General features: G+C 41.0%; 1 protein-coding gene across 4 annotated transcripts in view; it reads right to left on the minus strand.

The window, feature by feature from the left end:
* ST3GAL6 (ST3 beta-galactoside alpha-2,3-sialyltransferase 6) overlaps nt 1-3,319 on the minus strand; it is an 85,781-nt gene extending 82,462 nt beyond the window's left edge. For 3 of the 4 annotated variants that reach the window (XM_072138507.1, XM_072138503.1, XM_072138497.1), the window contains exon 1: nt 3,100-3,257. The gene's annotated coding sequence lies outside the window, so the exon portion shown is untranslated. Of the gene's footprint in view, nt 1-3,099 lie in introns of all 4 variants that reach the window. The other variant, XM_072138498.1, reaches the window with a different exon arrangement.
* Nucleotides 3,320-21,126: the final 17,807 nt, after the last annotated feature.

Here is a 21,126-nt window from a genome sequence, read left to right on the forward strand (position 1 = left end):
TCATGGGTGAAGGTCCTTCTCCTTATAAAATTTGATGGGTGGTTTGGGTTGCCATGGGCCCCGCGCTACTGCCCAAACCGCTTATATTATAACCCACTACTGGGGTCCCAGCTCTCTCAGAGAAAAGGGATCCTGTTCTCACTGATGGACACAGGCTCATCCTGCTGCTCCACTCAGGGGATTATGTTCTAGTAATCAGTGGGGGTCCCAGTAGTCAGACCCTTACAAATCAGCCCTTTACCTCATAGCCAATAAATAGGACAACCCCTTTTAATAAAACAGCTTTAGGCCTTATTATGTACATTATTTTGCAGTTTTTTAGCAGTTGAAAGCGGGCCACAATACTCCAACAGCCCAAGACCCACCTCCAATGTACCAGGCCTCGATCTCACTCATGGGAACAATGAGGATATTTACATAGAATATACAGACAGTCACCAGCTTAAGGAAAACCGACTTACAGACGGACCCCTCTGTCCACTGTGACCTCTGCTTAAGCTCTCTGGCCGCTTTACTTTAGTCCCAGGTCGCAATGACCAGCCGTAAAGTGTCTGTAATGAAGCTTTATTGATAATCCTTGTTCCCATGACAACACAAAACTTTGAAAATCCAATCGTCACAGGAACTAGAGCCACAGTTATAAAATGTACCAGTTCTGACTTACATACAAATTCATCTCAAGTACAAACATCCATTGTTTGTTTGGGTTTTTTTTTTTTTTTGGGAGGGGGGGGGGGGGATTTATCAGAAGTATCTGAGGTAAAACTGTTCTATTTGCCCATGGAAACTAGAACAGTTCTGCTCTTAGACACTGGTGTAAATGTAAATCTCCCTCTTCCAAGAACCTAACCTGTACATAACCCGTGGACGTCCTGTATAAGATCCTGTACTAGTGCGCCATATATTTATGGATATTTATAGTGTTTATTTATTCGGCTGTTTATCCTTCATCTTTTACATATTCGATATTTTTATATTGATAAATTAAATATTTAGATCATTACCAAGTTGTTTTATGTATAAAATTCCCAAGATTAATGCTATTGCAGATCCATTATTTTTCACACTGCGCCAATGCTATCCAGTGGTGGTACAACCCGAAAATATTTCTGGGCATTTGTGCCCCTGTAAAATTACACTATATTGTATATATACAAGTCAGCAGAAGCTAAGATAGCGTGGGGCTATGGTTACACTCTGTACTCTAAGTGTGAATACGCCTCAATCTGGCTGAGAATGTGACCACAGTCTCCCAACTTAAGTCTGGGTTACGTGCGCTATTCTCAGGCCCCAAAAAACGTATCTGCGGTTTGTTTATGTTGCAAGACTGTCATCTCTTTCTCATTTTTCCCTTTAAAGTTTATGGGAAGTTTAAGTCTAAAACAAGGGCAGGAATGGGACCTGTCCTGACTTCTCTAAAGCCTCCATACAGATCCGAAAAAAAAAAAGTCATGTGTAGGGATCAATTGAAATAAGAGCCAGATCACATCTGCGTTTTGGCTTCCGTTTAGCAGTTTCCGTTTTTTTTTTTAACTAATTGAAATTGACAGATACATGAAAAGCAATGTATCAGTTTTCTTAGAGGATTATGTTTAAAATAAAACCATACTTTTCTGTTCAGTAGTGCGAGTTTGTTTCCGTTTTTCATTATTTTATAGCAATCCCTTTTATTTATTCCAACTGTCCGTTCAATTAACTGAAGGTCTAACGGAAAATGTAAAAACGGATACAAAGGGACACCATTAGGCAGGCGACACATGTCCCGTTTTGAACCCATTTTTGGGTCATTTTTAAGCAGTCCGTTTGAAAATGCATCCGTTTTTGACCCGTTATAAATAAGATAATTCGTAAAACTGGTCAAAAACGGATTCGTTTTAAAAAAACAAATGTGTTTTTAACGGACTGCTGAAAAACGGCCCAAAAACGGGTTCAAAACGCCACGTGTGCCGCCGGCCTTACACGTCCGTGCAAATTTCATCTGTTTTTTTTTTAACAGAAACCTCCACGTAGATGGTAACTGGCCTTAAATGTGTCAGTATGTTATCCGCAAAAACGGATAGCGCACCATGGATGAAAGCAACCTATATGTTAAAGTAACCTAAATCTATTCGGTCTTATGCTACATTTCAAAAATACTGCAAGTGTGTGTATGTCCGGCCACGGCTATCCAAAAACAACAATAACTTCGGGAAGTGCGCCCCCCGAAACATTGTATGAATGTAAAAGAAGATGCTTTGTCAGTTCCAGTACCACGGACCACCCAAAAGTGGTGGCAAAACAAGGTGCCACCATCCCCGAAACAAATTTCCAAACATTTTTTAAAGAAACAACGAAAATATTCATCTTAAAATCCCAATATGAAGCTTATGGGTAGTTGCAACCAAAATCTTAGAGTCACAGTTTGTTCTTATAAACTGTGGGGGAGGCAGGGGAGGCAATAAATGCACACAAGATGCCCAAAACACCAAAATTTGCTAAATTTTAAAAGAAAATACTTTAAAATTCTAATCCAAAGCCTCAGAGCAGTTGCAACACTATTCTTACAGTGCGAGGGAGCACCCGTACCCACTGCAAGGTTGGCAATACATATAAACAAGTTGCCTGCAAAATTTTTAAAACATACAGTACCAAAAAAACACTCAAATCCGCAGTCTCAGGGTAGCGGCAATGAAAACCTTCCTCCCCAATAACAAGGACTCTCTGAGACACAGACTTCACCCAAACAAGAGTCTCCGGCTTTGTAAAACTTCTGACACAGGATGCCATTCACAGCTTGTCTCCCCTGGGCCCTGGACACAGACAAAAAGATGGAAGACAAGCCCTGAGTACACAGCTCCTGTCTCCCTGCAAACAATGGAGCAGAGGAGGACACAGCTCTCCCCAAAATATACCAAATACAAAACTCCCTGAGAGGAACTGCGCCATATACAAGAGGGGGGAGAAGAAGAAACTACTTCATGAACTATGACACAGGGGGATGGAACAGGGTGAGGGGAGGCCAGGAAGCCCCTCACTGCTTATGCTGGGGGGGCTCTACCTTAACCCCTTACATGCTGGAGAGGATTCTTATTAGCTGCAGGAGGGGAGATGGGGGATTACCTGTAAGTCCAGTGATCACACGAGGGGGGCTATGTGTCCTGGGGGTCTGCAGCCCATGCTGTACTTACTTGCTGTGTGTAGCAGGGCAGGCAGTATCCGCTAGCAGCCCCGGCCAGGAGGAATGAGGGAGGGAGCTGCAGGGGCAGAGGGAGGCGCCAGCCTGGGGGGGGAGCGGCTGAGACATGGAGGGGAGTCTGCAACAATGTAACAGGGCAACAAACTCACACAAAGGGGGGATATCCTGTGCGAGGAAGCGGGGGCTCTGGGAATGACGCCTGCACTGACATGGCGGTGTATGTGCAGGGACGAGCATGACATGATGGCCACCTGTGCAGCACAATGGCCAGGGCTCAGGGCTGCTCTCACACGTGTGGGGTTATACTGTGCTCACTTTGGCGCTATTGAGGAGAGGTGGGGTGTCTGTATCATTTTTGAGGTGTCTCTGCTGCTTTTTACTTAATGTGTCATGCTTGAGGTTTTTTTTTTTTGGTGATACATTTGATGTATTTCAGGCGGCCCTGGCACATATAGGATACCATGCGGTGACTTTGGCGCTTGTGAGGTGGATTTTTTACATTTTTATGTGACCACACATGGCGTTTTGAACCCATTTTTGGTCCGTTTTTAAGCAGTCCGCCTTTTTTTGAAAATGCATCCGTTTTTGACCAGTTTTTTTTTTTTGGTGATAAATTTGATGTATTTCAGGCGGCCCTGGCACATATCAGATACCGTGCGGTGACTTTGGCGCTTGTGAGGTGGATTTTTTTACATTTTTATGTGACCACACATGGCGTTTTGAACCCATTTTTGGTCCGTTTTTAAGCAGTCCGCCTTTTTTTGAAAACGCATCCGTTTTTGACTGCTTAAAAACAGACCAAAAATGGGTTCAAAACGCCATTTGTGGCATCTCCCTAAGTGATCCAGGTGTTTTTTTAGGTGATGCAAGGTATCTGTTATTCTGGAGGCGTTTTTTGCACTTTTTGAGGTTGATTTGGCACTGAAGGGGTATCATCAAAACGTTTGAGGCAGCTTTGGCACCAATCAGGTATTGTGCAGTGAATTTGGCGCTCGTGAAGTGGATTTTATACGTTTTGTGTGGCCTTAAGTGATCCAAGTGTTTTATTTCTTATTTTTAAGGAGATGTGAGGTGTCTGTTATTTTGATGGTGGCTTGTACTCTTTTTGAGGTGGATTTGGCACTGAAGGAGTATCATCAACATGTTTGAGGCAGCTTTGGCCCAAATCGGATATTGTGCAGTTAATTTGGCGCTCTTGAAGTGGATTTTACACATTTTCCATGGAATAGGCACTTGTAAGTTTCTCAGATTCTTGTGCTTTTTCTTTTTTTTTTGTTGATTTGAGGCGTCTTATCTTTGCGAGAGCTTTTATGTTATGTGAGTTGGATTTGATATCAGTTAATGCGTTTGAGGCAGTAATGGCTCCTTTCAGATACTGTGTGCTGACCTGGGGCTTGTGAAGTGAATTTTCTACGTTTTACATGGCCTGGACATTATTGACGTGGCCCTGGTGTTTTTAGGTCACTTTTATGCTTTTCAGGTGGTTAAGGTTGCTTTGAGTTTTTTGAGATTTCCTTAATACTTTTCAGATGATGGAAGGTGTATTTATTGGGGTGGCCTTTGTGAATTTGGTAAGGTATCTTTAATCAGTATGAGGCGGCCTTGGCACATGTTGGGTATTGTGCCATAACTTTGGCGCTTGTCAAGTGGATTTGCATTGTTGGCGTGGCGCTTGTGAGGTGATCCTGGTGTTTTTTTAGGTGATGTGAGGTGCCTGTATTTTTTGGGGTGGCTTTTATGCTTTTGTGGAGGATTTTAGATTTTTTATGGTGGCTTTGAGGCTGTTGAAGTGAATTTAGTGCTTTTCAGGTTATGTGTAATTTTTTTGGGTATGCTTCTAAGATAAATTTGGGACTAGATGCTTAATGCATTTGAGATAGCCTTGGCACATATCCAGTGCCTTGTAACTTGGCCATGGCAGTGACCCTGGTGTTTTTTAAAAGGCGATGCCTGTGTTATTTTTAGGAGAATTTGGCACTAGTTATTTATGTATTTTTAATACATGTGAGATTGTCTGTCTTTGCACATTTCGGGTATTGTGCAGTGACTGTTACTTGTGAAGTGGATTGGTGCGTTGTACGTGGCCTCTAGGCAAGATTGTAATGGAGCTTGTAAGTTGGTGTTTTTAGATCATGTGACATATCTGTTATTTTTTTTTTTATTCTTTTGAGGGCGATTTGCACTTAACATGGGTTTAAGGCTGTTAAGGTGACTTTTGGTCTTTTTATGTGCCTAAGCACATATCGGGAATTGTATGCTACCTTTAGCACTTTCAAAGTGAATCTAATATGTGTTACATACGTGGCACTCCTGAGTTGACCCTGGTAATTTTTAAGCAATATCTTTGAGGTAGATTTCAATTTTGAGGCTGTTGATGGGACCCCTTTTTGGTGACATGAAAAGCACATATGTTTATTTAGGCTTTTCTTTGGGACCATTCAACCGTCGGATCTCTCTCCAGATGGCACATGTTGGGGTAAAAGAGAATTGGACAGATCAATTTTGACATCTTCTTTTGTTCTCAGGCCGTGGTGAAAACACATGCAGTTTTATCTTTGGCAAGTGTGTACATGTGTGGAGGATAGATGATGGAGGGATTGGTTATCTAATGTATATGACCACCATTTAACAAGGTTGTCAAGTTCTAACAAAAAAAATTGATAACCTATCCTTAGGAATTCAAGATTGACAAGAGTCCTACAGCCCACCACAATTCTATAAGTTTAATTCTGATCTTTGCCGAGTAAGTTAAAGGTTTTCTATAGTAGCCTACATTGAGAAAGACGTTGAAGACTATCAAGATAACGTCAAATATACATTTGTGTAATGGATTCATCTGTAACAATATTTACTTTGCTGGCCAACCTTTTACCTGTTCTCAAGGCAAAACAAATACCCGTGTCAGTGTCATACTGACCTTCTTACAGCGCCGACGTATAAAGGCTACATGTTATAGAACTTTTCACCATTGTCCTATGTCACTATTTGGGCTTTTTTAGCTTTCTGCCAAAACCGCTGCTTCCAGGTGTCTGGAACTAATTTTGAGCTACAGAAGTTTCTGTAAGAAATTACTTACAAATAAGAGGGTTAGGGTGAGCAGACGAGACTTCTTTAGACAATAGGATTTACGACGGGGGATGTGTCCTATAACCTTCACTGCAGATGTGAGATCATAAAATAAACTGAGCTTGGGTCAAGAAGTTCATGAGGTGTTCATTGCTAAAAATTCTCACAAAATATCACATCATCTCTTGCTTGCTTTGAGAACTTAAAATGCATGTGTCCAACCTCACCAGTTTGGTACGCTGCCTTTATAGGGAGGGGTGTGGTGCCTTACTGAGGTATTATACTAATACAACAGAAAGTATAATAAATCTTTATATAGCTCCATCATATTCCGCTACACTTTACAGTTCATATATTACACTACTATTATACCAACTACATATCTGCTGTCCTATCCAGACTCGTGTGTATTAGCCTATGTTTCCATAGGACTTTCATGTGCCCTATGTATACCCCGTATAGATGTATGTTACCAATTTTTCTAAGCCTCAGGTGTTTTATGCAGCCAGTCTGCCAGGTATAATACTTACAGTTGCTTTGTTTGTTATCTTATTTGCATAATTAACACATTAACTGTCTTTCTCTCTCTGCCGACAAACCACATCATTGTCTGAGCCCCCTGAGACGCACATTTTGCGTTTGAGTTCAATCAGTTTTCAGTCAGAGCTTGTTCAGTGTCTCAGTTTTTCACACGCTTTTTCAATGCAATTTCAATGCGTTTTTCACGCGCAAGTAATGTGCGTGAAAGGACTCAGGACTGAGCTCTATCTTTTCTATGGCAATTGATGCGTGAAAAACGCATTGCACTCTGAGACACTTGCAAGTGCAATGCGTTTTTCACTTGCATTTTTGATGCATCTCCATAGACTTGTATGATGCGTTTTTCACGTACGTGACTTGCAAAAGTAGAGCCTGTCGAGATTTAAACGCGCGTTAAAAAAAATGCAAATCTGAAAAGACCCGTTGATTACAATGGGTCAGAGTGCAATGTAAGTTCTGCGCGTCAAAAGCACGCGTGAAAAACGCAAGTGTGAAAGGGGCCTTAGGGCTCTTTCACATTGTTGTTGTTTCTCTCATCCGTGGTTCAGTGATTTCCACGAATGCCTCACAAAACCATTGATTTCTATGGGCGGTTTCTCATTGGCTTGTATTTTCAGTGATCCATTGTCCTTGTAAAAAAATTATGAAACATGTCGTATTTCTTTCACTGATGCGGATCACAGAAGCCAATAGAAGTCTATGGGTCTGCAAAAAAAAATGGATCCAACATCTATTTTTTTTCTCACTGATGAGGCTGAAAAACCAGGTCTGATGTTTTTCGACGCAATGTTACACCTTCAGTTTTTTTTTTTTTGCGGACACGGAGACAAAACGGAATGGATGCACAACTGAAGCTGAACAGCAATGCCAATGTGAAAGATCACTTGGGTGAAATATCCCCTTTTGCAAACTCACATAAAACATCAATACAGATGGATTAATAAGGAAGACACAGCAGAAAAAGATTTAAGAAAAACAGGCAAAGCCAAACTTTTTTTTTAACCTTAACTTTGGTTTAAGCTCATTTAGTTTATGTTTATGGAGCAGCGTCAGCAACTCAATGTTTGTAGTTAAGAGCCTAAACTAACAAAGACATAATAGAAAGATAACACAAGGAGATGAGCAAACCACAGAGTCCGGTGTCACAGCCTGATAAATGTAAATGCTCACTAACCTTTCAACAAAATTTGCATAAATCTAGAGTACAGTCTGTGTACATGAGTCGCAAGACTAGTTCTGGCCAATATCTAACTTTATATAGCAGGCTCTGTCTTCCCTGCAGAAAACCGGGAATAGGGTTTGTTACCACTATTCCACTCAGAAATGTAATGATGCACTTTATGAAGTAGTAATGGGGAGAATAGAAGTGAAAAAAAACACTTGGGGTAAGATCACAACTTTCTATTAATGGCTGCAGATTTTGTGAAGGTATCCATTTTTCTCTCCTGCTCAGCTCCTACCCCCAACCCTCTCTATAAACTTACTACTATACTATAAATGCTCCTTACTACTATACTAAAAATACATAATCCTTACTACTATACTATAAATACATACTCCTTACTACTATACTATAAATACATACTTCTTACTACTTGATAGAGTATTGTCTTGATGAAATATATTGAATATGCTAATGAGCCAGAGGCGCTTAGGCTCACGTCACCTGAGCGCCTCCTATCTCCTATGGCTGATAGTTTATTCATGCCCTGTTTATTATAATTGTAGCTGGGTTTGCCCCAATATCATTCAGACTGCCAGTAACGTCACTCGGCAGTGTGTAAATCTCGCAGCCGGACTCCGGTTCGTGTGGAAAGGGTCCGTGCGACAGTGTGTGAGCGAGACTTACATCACCGGTCTGAATGATATTGTGCTGCCACACGTGTGCATAGAAGTTTTCACAGTTGATGGTTTTTCTCTACAGGGCCTGGGGCCTCCGGCTTCTGTCCAAACCACTGTTGTTACAGTCCACTACAGCTTAGCACCGAATAGTATAACCAGCCAAATTAAAACATAGAATGGACAATAGCTTCATTGTGTGATTTATGTGTTTTCAGCATATCATTAACTACAGTATGGGCATCAGGAAGTGAACCCACTGTGACACCAGACCTTTGTGGCTTGGTATAAGTCTCAAGTGAGTGACCCTAAGGCTACATTTAAACGAATGTATATACGTCCCCCATACACTTCAATGGCCTTGCGGCGCCGTACGGGAGCTGTACAGTACAGCACACATGCGGCACCGTTCCGTTGCTCATAGAAAAATAGGACATGTCCTATCTTTCTACGGAATACGGCGCCGTGCTCTGTGTATTCCTATGGAGAGGGGCAGGGTGAGCAGCACTGACCCCCTCCTCCTCTCCCTGGCACTGCCGTGGAACGGAATGGCAGGAAACGGCATTGTGAATGCGACCTTAAGGCGATGCCACACGTCGCCTTTTCGTACCATTTTAAAGTATGTGTTTTTGAATGTTTACCATGCGTTGGGCTTCTTTCAACCTGTTTATCTTCATTTCTAGAATGCTTTAAACACATGCTTTAAAACGGTCCAAAGGGGTTCCCAAGTAAAAACAAGGATACAGGCTAACTTGCAGATTGGTGGCGGTCTCGGTGATGGGACCCAGCATGGATCACAAGTACCCCCGTTGTACCCCAGATTAACAGAGCAGGCATCACTGCATGAACTGACATACGGCCAGGTGCCATGCATCGCTATGTAGAGGGATGGGCAGCGCTCACCCCTTCACCTCTCCAGCGCATTACCGTGTGCCTGATCTGCCAACAAACAGCAGTGTGAAAGTAGCCTAAAATATTTGGAGAAAAGTGGAGAGCAACTCAATCACATCACCATCCCACAGCGACCACATGAAGACCCAGACTTCTAGGCCCCGTTCACCTGATGGCTTATGCTACAGACGTGCCCCATATTGTGGCAGAATGTGGACAGATGCCACACAGAATATAGGGCATTTTGGTAAAAAGTCAATGGCAGGATCCGAATTAAAAACCGGTGATGGAAACATACTCTATTTTTATAATTATCTTGGGAAAAAATGTAAATAGGTTTTTTCTTCTGCTTCTATGACAAGTCTTTCCAGCATTGTCACTCTACACTATAATAACCCTCCATACAACCAGTTCCCAGCTGTCACCGGCCTCATAAAACATCACTGAATTGCTTCATTTTTCAGCTCCTAAAGCTACTAAGAACTATTTATTTTTCCACAAATAACAGCGGCTGTATATTAATTAAAGGGCGCATATCCCCTTAAGACTGGGAGTATGGCACCACAGCTAATAGGACCATTAACACGTTGCCTAAGGGAACAAATATTTAAATAGCACATCCTAGCGGACATGTACAGCGCAGAGATACATGGCAGATATAGATTATTACACAATGTATCACAATATCCTGCCACTTTTAATTGGATGGTAATGAATGACTCCTTTCATCTGAAACAGCAGATTTGTCAATCGTTCCTTTGTGTTTCATGTTTCGGTAACAACGGCTTCCATCATTTTCATCCTTTATTTAGAGTCTTTCCATTACAGCTATTTTATCTTAGCAACCCTTCATATATTAGTTATGTATCCAGGTGACCTATAGATACAGGATATATGTATAGCACCTGTGGCCTAGAAGAGGATTAGCCAAGGTTCTCTATTACAATGGAACCACACATTGATCTCTGCGATATTTTCACTATCTTTTGTAAAATTGCTGGGGTCACTTGGTTGTTTTGCATGAAAAACTAAATGTTTGCCCCAGTTCACACTTCAGTTATTCTCTTAATGCTTCCATTTATCATCATAGACTTGCAGGCATGACTTCCAAAGTGCTTCCATTCTTGGGTTACAATTTCATAAAATAAAGAAGCACCAGCACTCTTCTGTAGCTTCTGATCCTGTGACATATACTGGCCCATATACCACAGACATCTAAAAAGGATTGTATTAACAGTTTTGCCCCAAAAAGCTGCAGACAGTGGATTTATATTTCAGGATTGCAGCTGGATGAAATTTCCTTACACTGTTGTGCTGAAGGATCTCTTTGAGCTGTTCCCTATCCCATGTCTTCTTCTCTAAATGACTTCTGTAGTATTCAAACAGAATTGGATTGCCCCTGGAAAGCTGTATCACCATACATTTGTGTGTGTAGCAGAAAAAGTGGATTTATATTTCAGAATTGTAGCTGGATGAAATTTCCTCACACTGCTGTGCTGAGGGATTTCTTTGAGCTGCTCCCTATCCCATGCCCTCTTCTCTAAATGACTTCTGTAGTATTCAAACAGAACCTGCTAATGGTATTTATCAGAGCCGAAGGGCAGAACTACAGAGCTGCTCAGTGCAGATATTTTATGCACTGAATCAGTTGGATCGTCCTACGGCACACCCCCAATTACTGTTGTATGGAAGCCAGCGCAGCTGCGCCTATAACCGATTGCGTGCGACACAATCCCAGCACATGCGGTGAATTTCCCCACTGTGGGACTAAAAAGGGATTATCTTATCTTACACTCATAAATTTTCATTTTGGCTCATTAAAACCAGGTAAAAAATGTATAACTAATATGTTATTTGCGGTTGAACTTGATGGACTAGGGTCTTTTTTCAACCGTAAAAACTATGATACTATGTTTTAAAGGATGTGCACAACAGTGATGTCACAGTACAGGGATAATACACACAGTGATGTCACAGTACAGGGTTAATACACACAGTGATGTCACAGTACAGAGATAATACACACAGTGATGTCACAGTACAGGGATAATACACATAGTGATGTCACAGTACAGGGATAATACACACAGTGATATCACAGTACAGGGAGGATACACACAGTGATGTCACAGTACAGGGATACTACACACAGTGATGTCACAGTATAGGGATAATACGCACAGTGATGTCACAGTACAGGGATAATACACACAGTGATGTCACAGTACAGGGATAATACACACAGTGATGTCACAGTACAGGGATAATACGCACAGTGATGTCACAGTACAGGGTTAATACGCACAGTGATGTCACAGTACAGGGACAATGCGACACAGTGATGTCACAGTACAGGGATAATGCACACAGTGATGTCACAGTACAGGGATAATACACACTGTGATGTCACAGTACAGAGATAACACACACAGTGATGTCACAGTACAGGGATAATACACACACTGATGTCACAATGCAGAAATAATACACATAGTGATGTCACAGTACAGGGATAATACGCACAGTGATGTCACAGTACAGGGATAATACAAACAGTGATGTCACAGTACAGGGATAATACGCACAGTGATGTCACAGTACAGGGATAATGCGCACAGTGATGTCACAGTACAGGGATAATACACACTGTAATGTCAGAGTACAGAGATAACACGCACAGTGATGTCACAGTACAGGGATAATACACATAGTGATGTCATAGTACAGGGATAATACAAATAGTGATGTCACAGTATACGGATGATACACTCAGTGATGTTTCAGTACAGGGATAATATACACAGTGATGTCAGAGTTCAAAATGTATTATAAATATGTTTTAAAGGGAGTTTTAATGGTGATGTCACAGTACAGGGATAATACAGTGATGTCACAGTACAGGGATAATACACACAGCGATGTCACAGTATAGGGATAATACACACAGTGATGTCACAGTACAGGGATAATACACATAGTTATGTCACAGTACAGGGATAGTACACACAGTGATGTCACAGTACAGGGATAATACACACAGCGATGTCACAGTACAGGGATAATACGCACAGTGATGTCACAGTACAGGGATAATACACACAGTGATGTCACAGTACAGGGATAATACGCACAGTGATGTCACAGTACAGAGATAATACACATATTAAAGACATAGTACGAGGATAATACAAACAGTGACATCACAGTACAGGGATTGATTATGGACACAGCAATATCATTGTACCAAAATGTAAAAGTGATTATAGACACATACGGCTCTATAATTAAAAATAAAACTTGGTAAAAAGCTTCTATAATGTACATAGGTGATTGTCTTCCTTCCATGATGTTGTTTTTTTGAATATTTTTTATTGAATACAGCGCTATTCTCCATGGCAGATATGATAGAGTTTACAACAGTGTCTACAAACAGATTCATACACAATGGGGCTCATTTACTTAGCCGTCCAGAGGAGGTCACAGAAAGTGAATTGTCCAGCGATAATGCACTGTGCCGCGATTCACTGAGATCGTGCGCCTGATATCCTGCATGTGTCACCTTTTTCGTGGCGCATGTAAGTGTTTGGGCATGCGGCACAATATGAAAGTTAAATCACGCACTCAGTCCGAATCAGTTGGATCGTCCTACGGCACACCCCCAATTACTGTTGTATGGAAGCCAGCGCAGCTGCGCCTATAACCGATTGCGTGCGACACAATCCCAGCACAGACACCTGTTAAATACCTGTCCACGCCGTATAATCCCTGAAAAGGGCACACACTCCGACAAAAGTGCGCTCCGCAGCCTTTAGTAAATGAGCCCCAATCTGTCACAGACGCATCACTGCTCCCTCCCTTGGCAAAGAGCTTCTGTGTAATATGACATCTCAGTAATCTTCTGCTGGCAAGATGGAGAGCAGCAGTGATTCCAAAAGGAAAAAACAGATAAGGTGGGAAGGAGGAAGGATAAAAGAAAGTAGAGAAAGAAGCGCTGCACTCCAAAAAGATAGCAAACATCTTCTTGTTTTCATTTGTACCTCTGATTAAGGCAAATTTTGGTGGAAAGTTACTAACATTTGAACATTTTCTTCCATTGGGAATGTATGGGGCCTGCAGTATTTATGACACATCTATGCTTTTACCATGAAATTGCTATTAGTCTGGATTTTCCTGGCAGCAGGCATGGAGCTGAGAAAGAAGTCATGAAATGCGGTCTGGGGAAGGGTTAATTTTTAAAGATAAGCATGGGGTCCAGAGACATCTATTCAGGGGCGTAACTACAGTGGTAGCAGCCATAGCAGCTGCTATGGGGCCCACAGAGTCAGGGGGCCCCAGCATCCGATCTGACACACTAAAGAAAGGAGGATGTGCACCATTATATATATTTTTATATATATATATATATATAGATATATATATATATATATATATATATATATATATATATATATATATATATATCTATATATATATATATATTGCACAGCATAATATGTATATAACAGTGCACATCTTCCACTGTACATAGCTTGAATCAGCAGCTCAGATAAGAAATGTTGGGGAAGAGACAAATGTGTGAGTATACAAATATGTATATTTTCTGAAGGGATAGGGGGCCCCATTTAGAAGTCTGCTATGTGGCCCTGCCTCTCCGAGTTATGCCCCTGCATCTATTAGACATGGATGACTCTTGTGGGAAAATCCCTTTAATATTCTATGCCTACATGACACTTAATATTGAAAATGACACGTGTGTGTCTGGGGGTCTTATGAGAAGCGTCTACTGTTTATATCAAGGTTACGGATATCGATCAATGTATACCTTCATGGAGACCCCCACTGCCTCTTTATCTGCACTGATCATTGGTTTTACTAACAATGATACTTTTGTTCTATACCTGTTTATTTGTTCCTTTATCTTTGTTACATTTGTCTGTGTTTGATTATGTAAATGCACCAGACTTTTTTTGTGGAGCTGCAATAGGAGTGCAGGAAGCCTGAAAAACTTCTATAGAGCATCATACACACTATGCAGCCGCGCATAAAGCTTATACTACTCTGACTCTGTATGGGCTCCATGCATGTATCCTTATGCTGTGTGCACAGAGCTAATAGGCAGAAAAAAATACGTTGCATGTCACTTCACTGAAATATAATTGCTGCAATTGTGTTTTTTTTAGTGCAGTTTTGGTGCACAGGGACAATTACAGTTTAAAAACATCTAATATTCAAAACACGGTATAACCATAAAGAACCACAGGACTCTAACATGAAAATGGCTCCTAGTCGTAGCTACTGTCACTATGCAAATATATTCAAACTACAGGCAGAAAGGTAGAACAGGAGTGTACATATTGTCCTATCTGCAAGCAGCAGGATATAGAGCAGGGGGAGCTGAGCACATAGTGCATAGTGTACTATCTGCAAACAGCATGTTGTAGAGCAGGACAGTAGATGATTTATTATTTTTATTTCTGGGGGAGGCTCTGTATATACCTCTGGGAGGGGCTGCATGTACTAGGTACTATTGGGGGTAACGTGGCTGTCTATGGGGGATCTGTATATAGGGGCTGGATTTTAAACTGGGTGGCCTTATATGGAGTACTGTATATCATTTAATTTGGCAGTATGTACATTGGGGCTGTTATAACTAAAATGGGTGTGTATATAAATTAGCTGGGTGTGGTATATATAATTTTGGGTGCTGTACATACTATAATATATTCTATTATTAAGGTACTGGATACTAGATGTCACTAATGTCTGTGTCACTGACTACTAGTGTGGAAGGTAGCATCATCGGGTGCGCAGGGAGGGGGCAGCATTTTCGCAGAAAAAAGGCTAGAATCGGCCCTGCTATCTCCAGACAGTATATTATAGAGGAGGAGCAGATTGTACATGTTCTCCTATGTGCAGACAGAATGTTATAGAGCAGGAGGAGCTGAACAGATTATACATAGTGCCCTATCTGCAAACAGCATATTATAGAGGAGCAGAGCAGATTGTACACAGTGTCCTATCTTCAAGCAGGATTATAACCCCTTAACACTCTGCGCTGTAGCTCTACGGCGCAGAGGTATAGAGAATGTATGAAGAGGGCTCATGGGCTGAGTCCTCTTCATACAGAGGTGGGGGTTGTTGCATATTGCAGCAAACCACCACCACTAATAACCGCGGTCGGTGCTTGCACTGATTGCGGCTATTAACCCTTTCATTGCCACCAGATGGCGCCGCCATCTTTATTACGATCGTCGCTCCCCCGAACGTCATCGTGGGGGGGGGGGCGGCGATCGGTTGCCATGGTAGCCTTGGCTCTTCGTTTGACACCTGGCTTCTGCAGATTCGTTACAATGAGCCAGTGGCAAAAATGCGATATATTGCAATACAGAAGTATTGCAGTATATGGTAGGAACGATCTGACCATCTAGAGTTAATGTACCTTAGATGGTCTAAGAAATAGTGAAAAAAAAAAGTTTAAAAAATAAAAAAAATTACTAAAATATAAAAAGTTCAAATCACCCCTCTTTCCCTAGAACTGATATAAAACATAATAAACAGTAATAATCACAGACACATTAAGTATCGCCGCGTCCCAAAATGCCCGATCTATCAAAATATGAAACCGGTTACGGCCGGCGGTGAACTCCGAGACGGGAAATGGCGCCCAAATGTCTGAAATGCGACTTTTACACCTTTTTACATCACATAAAAATGGAATAAAAAATGATCAAAATGTTGCACAGTCCTCAAAATGGTAGCAATGAAAACTTCAGCTCATTTCGGAAAAAATGACACCTCACACAGCTCCGTGTGCCAAAGTATAAAAAAGTTATTAGCGTCAGAAGATGGCAAAAATTTTTTTTCTTTTTTGTACACATTCGTTTAATTTTTGAAAATGTATTAAAACACAATAAAACCTGTATAAATTTGGTATCAACGCGATCGCACCGAACCAAAGAATAAAGCTGAGGTGTTATTAGGAGCGCACAGTCAAAGTCGTAAAAACTGAGCCCACAAGAACGTGACGGTTTTTTAAAAATTTTTCCATATTTGGAATTTTTTTTCAGCTTCCCAGTACACGGCATCTTATAATAAAGAACATTACGGGAAAGTAAAATTTGTTACGCACAAAATAAGCCCTCACACAGCTCTGTACACGTAAAAATGAAAAAGTTATGGTTTTTTGAAGGTGGAGAGCAAAAAAACCCTGCGTCCTTAAGGCCCCTTTCACACTTGCGTTTTTCACGCGCGTTTTCTGCGCGTGCTTTTGATGCACAGAACTTGCATTTCACTCTGACCCATTGTAACCAATGGGTCTTTTCAGACTTGCATTTTTTTTCACGCACGCACAAGTCTATGGAGACGCATCAAAAACGCATCGCACTCTGAGACACTTGCAAGTGCAATGCAAGTCCAATGCGTTTTTCACGCATGAATTGCTATAGAAAAGATAGAGTTCAGTCCTGAGTCCATTTCACGTGCATTTTCTGCGCGTGAAAAACGCACTGAAATTGCATTGAAAACGCGTGTGAAAAACTGAGACACTGAATAAACTCTGACTGAAAACTGATTGCACTCTGATGCAAAATGTGCGTTTTTCACTGACCAAACCCTGATCGCACCCTGATCAAACTCTGACGTTATCTGCAACACAAGTGTGGAAGGGGCCTAAGGGGTTAGGTCAAATAAAGATTTTTAATTCCTCATTTTTCGTTTCTTCCTGTCTGTAATATGATTATGTGATCCTATTCTTGATTTGATAAAGAGCTTTCACCACCAACTTTTTGTATCCATTAATAGGCACCACCTCTTCCAGCACAGTTGGAATTTCTTTCTTAGCCCCCACCACTCCAGAGTTATCTATGTTGTTATTTTTGGCACCCATTTTGCTAACTAGGCTCTTTACTGTCTGACGGGTGGTCTTTTCTAGCTCGGGACACCTGACAGGGATGGATATACCAAATTTATATAGGTATTTATTTACCCTTAAAAAACTAAAATCTTTTGAAAAAAGTTGCTCCATAATTCTGACACCAGTTTCCTCTGTATATATCGTTGTATGGAGCTTTGTCATTTTTACCTTTGTCTATTTTTCGTACAAAATACTGCGATGCTACAGTATTGCATTATATTGTGAGCTTGCTACTTCCATATTACACCTTGCACACAGATTACAGGCAGACTCCAGGTTAAGGACAAGATAGGTTTGTTCTTAAAGGGAACCTGTCAGTTAAATCAATCTGCACTAACTAAAAATATAGTTGAAAACTGCTATTATACAACAGTACAACTATCCCTATATTGTTATTTCCCATGCCTGAAAAGTTCCACATTCAATTTGTCAAGTGGACTCATCATCTTTGCATATTTGTGTTCTTCTCGTTTGGCCACACGTGTTTTCTTTTCAGCTCCGCTACATCATTCACATATGTGTGAGATTTCCTGAGGAAGGGGTGATTGAGGAGGTTGAAAGAGACATTGGATGTGTGTGATTGATTGAAGAGAAATTCTCTTCAAAGAGGGCCACGATCTTTGTGAATCGCAGCACAGTGCATCATTGTCGGACAGTCCGGATCGGGGATCGCGATTCGGACGGGTAAGTAAATGTGCCCCATTGTGCGGTGGTTGTGCTTAGTATTGCATCTCAGCACCATTCACTTTCAGGAAGACCATTTTACAGATGTATTTGTTGTTATTGTCCTGCGAAGTCATTTGGATCCTAAGCGATCTGATACTGGTTACTTGTACGGTATATACATAATAGGCAAACACTCAGGGTGCTATTACATACATATATCCAGGTTACATGTACATGTGCGGCATAAAACAAATGGTAAACTGTAAGCCCTACAATCTTTGGACGAAACACTTTCCCCTAGTTTGTACAGTAATACTGACAAGGACAACTGTTTAAAGTGTTCAACTTTTATACCACTATAATCCAGCGCATTCAGTATATACTGCAGAGAACAAAGAGTAGTACGCTGATAAGTGCTTTCCCAGGGGCACAATGTCCATGAAAAAATATTGACAGAACAGTTATATGTAAATGGACAAAGCCTCGGGGCTACAGCGGACAGCATTAAGAGGCCACAAGCTAATCATTATGGAAATTCCTGGTTTAATGTGTAGCTTCTCCTGTTTAACCAGGATACAGTTAATGGTATTTCAACTAACAGAGAAAAAAAACACAGTATTAAGAAAGAAATGTGTTTTTTTTTTCATGATTTGAAGTAGTTTCCCCAAGTCTGGACCCAGATCATGCGGCTGATATATGTATTCAATATGCTTAAAGAAAATCTACCATCAAAATCCAGCATGATAAACCAGACACTTATTCATAGATCCAGGCACTATGGCTGGGGTAATCTTCTTATATTTGTTATCCATGGCCTATTTTCTTCTAAAATCAACTTTTAAAATAATGCTAATAAGTCTGAAAGGCAAGGTGTTACCAGAGCCCTTTTGTGCTATAGATTCACAGACTGTTACAATGAGCAGAATATGTCTTACCCAACCTTCTTTTCTATTTTTGTATTCTAGCAGGAGTAGGAAGAGCAGAGGGAGGCTCCTTATAACAGCCTGTAAAGCTACAGAGGGGCTCTGGATACACCCCACTGGAGTCCTTCAGGCTAGCATCATTTTAAAAGTTGATTTTAAAAAGAAAGAATCCAGTTCTGTTATGCGCTTCTTTAAATGACGATAAATGAAGCTTTACATTTCAAAACAATTTTTACTTTGCTTATTCTTATGACATGTGAGACTTTAAAGGAAAGCTACCACCACGGATCTACCTATTAAAGTAGATCGGGTGGCAGGTACCTCTTTTAAGGGCTAATCCTCATGTCCCCTGTATCTTTTTCTAACTTTTATTGTGTTAATATGCAAATTTTCTAAAGAGGCTATTGGGGTGTGGAGTAGCCAGAGCTACAGGGCTACACGGCGCGGTTATTCCACGCCCCCGTAGCCTTTTTGATCCTTCTACTGGCGTATCTTCAGCGTGCAGCTACGTGGTGGCAGGTTTCCTTTAACTTAGTAGGATAGTTTTATGAATGACATATTTTTTTTTTCTTTTTTAAATTAGCTGATAAATGACTACAAATGTCAAAATAAAGTAGAAAAACTGCATACATTTTTACCGAAATATATTATAAATATGTACAGAATCATCCTATCACCTTTTCCCCAAGTTTAGCTTACAGTTTGCAGACTTGCAGAAGTACATGCACCCTCGGCATTTGTAGATATGTGTTTTCTGCCTTCAGCTGACAGGCTGGAGGGGGCACATTTCAAATGGCTAAACCCTGTCACCTCGAAACATAATCCTTGTGTCATATTTAGCAGAAGTTCCCCTTTAATATGGTATAAGCATTGTGTATGGATGCTTCATAGAACCAGAGATTCCCACTCTTGTGGATGGCTGCTTCACAGGAAAGGAGATTTCGTTGAAAATCTCAAAAATAGAAAGCTCTTTATAAAAATTTACATTTTTTTACTACAAATTTAAGAGTGGATATCTCCACTTCTGAAAAGCATCTATACACAATCCATATTTCATATTAATGGGAAGATTCTCCTGTTTAATTTGACATAAGAATTTTGTTTGTAGGTATCGCAAACATGACATATATAGCCATATGGCTGTCGTGAAGGGGTTAAGTAGAGTGACATTAAAGGGGTTATCCGGGTTTAAAAATTTTTTTATGGCCGGGCTGGGGAGGGCTATTTAAACATAATAAACATGTACTTACCTCCTCCGGTGCTGCCGATGTCCCGCGCCGCGGCCCGTCTTCTCCGTGCGCCGGTTTCATTACACCGGCGCACAGGGAGCTTCCGGCCGGCTGGATGCTCCCATGCGCACCATCTCCCAGCGCTTACAACGCTGAGAGATAGGGACGGATGGGAGGAGCCGTCCACAACGCGGACCGGAAGCTCCCTGTGCGCGGCTTCCGTGCCCCAGTTTGTTTACAGGGGCACGGATTGAAGTGACCGCGGCGCGGGACATCGACGGCGCCGGAGGAGGTAAGTCCATGTTTATTATGTTTAACTATCCCTCCCCAGCCCGGCCATAAAAAAATTTTTAAACCCGGATAACCCCTTTAAATTACAGATTTCTTATCTAAAATGACTGTACTCCAGAGCTGCACTCAAAATATGTCTGTTTGACACGTTGAAAACGATCAACTAATCTGTAATCTTCCCAATTCCTCCAAAATAGAAATCAAATATCTTTTGTAAATGAATGCTCCAGGGTGGAACCTAAATGATTGACTATGTGAATGGTCTTCAGAATTGTAAGACTGTATTATTATGCTCACTTATGTGGATTGTTTAGAAGAGTCTGTGTTGATACATGTGATACAAATATATATGTTGGATGTTGATAATTAACGAGTGGTTCCAGCTGTAAAGTTAAGTGGGGTTTTGTAATCTTATGGACTATCTTGGGCTCTGGTGCTCAGTGACCTGATCACAGAAGAAGATTGCAGGATTATAAATGATACAATTTAGGGGAGAAAACCCGTTATAGACTTTGCTTTGGATCCCAGAAACCTAAATTGATTTTATTTTTACACAGTATACATTTATTCCCTATATACAAGGTAAGGAAATAA

This window comes from Engystomops pustulosus, chromosome 2, assembly GCF_040894005.1.
Source record: "Engystomops pustulosus chromosome 2, aEngPut4.maternal, whole genome shotgun sequence".
NCBI classification, from domain to species: Eukaryota; Metazoa; Chordata; class Amphibia; order Anura; family Leptodactylidae; genus Engystomops; species Engystomops pustulosus.